The sequence below is a fragment of the Rutidosis leptorrhynchoides genome, chromosome 6 (assembly GCF_046630445.1).
Source record: "Rutidosis leptorrhynchoides isolate AG116_Rl617_1_P2 chromosome 6, CSIRO_AGI_Rlap_v1, whole genome shotgun sequence".
Taxonomy (NCBI): Eukaryota; Viridiplantae; Streptophyta; class Magnoliopsida; order Asterales; family Asteraceae; genus Rutidosis; species Rutidosis leptorrhynchoides.
This window is the reverse complement of record NC_092338.1, coordinates 237208810-237210440: the sequence shown is the minus strand read 5'-3', so window position 1 is coordinate 237210440 and position 1631 is coordinate 237208810. Positions and strand designations below refer to the sequence as shown.

At 37.6% G+C, this 1631-nt stretch overlaps 1 non-coding gene across 1 annotated transcript; it reads right to left on the bottom strand.

The window, feature by feature from the left end:
- Positions 1-879: 879 nt before the first annotated feature.
- Positions 880-986, bottom strand: LOC139856225 (small nucleolar RNA R71). Its single transcript, XR_011761722.1, has one exon. It is a non-coding gene; the product is annotated as a small nucleolar RNA R71 (small nucleolar RNA).
- Between the last annotated feature and the right edge of the window lie 645 nt (positions 987-1631).

Sequence of the window (1631 nt, the reverse complement as noted above, 5' to 3'; positions counted from 1 at the left end):
TCTGGTTCGTAGTAATAGTTAGATTTGTTAGTGGCGAGTTGTGGGCTTCCGATTTAAAGGGTCCTGGCTACCTGCTGCATCTATTGGCTATTCGAAACGTGGGCAAAATCAGAAAAGTCTATTAATTTGATAACTTATATAATTTTTGTCTTTTATAACTAATAGGACATTCAGTGAATGTACCGAGCAAAACGTTCACCACCTTTCATACGTTCACCACCTGTAACTCGATCAAGACATCTAGCCAATATTGTCACCGTTGATTTTTCTTTAGAATCATCATCTAGTCAACCAAGTAATCCAATTCAAATTTCCGATAATCCATTTTTTGAACCCGACCTCACAATTGAGAATCCGGAGGATATTCAGGGACAATTCAGAGATCCTGAACCACTAATCGTTCCTCCTGAACCATAAATCACTCACCCAAAGATTGTATAGGAAGAAACCATTAAGTCAGAATCCTCTAGTGATTCAGATTCAACAAACTCAATCATGGAAAATCTAGAACCTCTAAGTATGTAAGACCGAATGTGAGCTAAACGCACTGGCCAAGGTCATGCAATTACTCAACCAGACATTAATGCGCCAGATTATGAAATCAAAGGACAAATCCTACACATGGTAACAAATCAATGCCAATTTAGTGGTGCGTCGAAGGAAGATCCAAACGAACATCTTCGAACTTTTAATAGAATTTGTACTCTATTCAAAATAAGAGAAGTTGAGGATGAACAGATCTATCTCATGTTATTTCCCTGGACTTTAAAGGGAGAAGCCAAAGATTGGTTAGAATCGTTACCTGAAGGGTCGATTGATACATGGGATGTTTTAGTTGAAAAATTTCTTAAACAATTCTTTCCGGCATCTAAAGCAGTAAGACTTCAAGGAGAAATTCTTACGTTCACGCAGAAGCCAAATGAAACTTTATATGAGGCATGGACAAGATTTGGAAAGTTGTTGAGAGGATGTCCTCAGCATGGTTTAGACACTTATCAAATAGTACAAATATTCAATCAAGGATGCGATATTAGTACACGAAAAGACATCGTCATTGCAGCTGGTGGTTCCATTATGAAGAAAACCGCAACTGAAGCTTACAAAATTATTGATAACACTGCTTCCCACTCACATGAATGGTATCAAGAAAAAGATATCGTTAGATTATCTAAAGCGACTAGACCCGATTCTAGCCATGACTTTGATTCCATTTCTGCAAAGTTAGATGCTTTCGAGAGATGAATGGAAAATATGACTAAAGATATTCATGCGATACGAATTAGTTGTGAGCAGTGTGGAGGACCACATTTGACAAAAGATTGTCTCAGTATTGAACAAACAATGGAACAAAGAGACAATGTTTCATACATGAACCAAAGGCCTGGAAATAATAACCAAGGTAATTATCAACGGAAAAGACCAAATTACAATCAAAATTAGAATTATAACCAAAATGTTCCATACAACAACTGTCGCGACCCGACCAAAATCGTCATTGACGGCATCGCTAACTGAGGTTCCGAAACGTGGTCGTAGTCCCTATATGAGACTCGTTTGACCAAAATTATGTCGCATTCTTTTGAAACGTATCATGCTTGCAAAGTTTAGTTTACAAAACCGTTCGACAACAA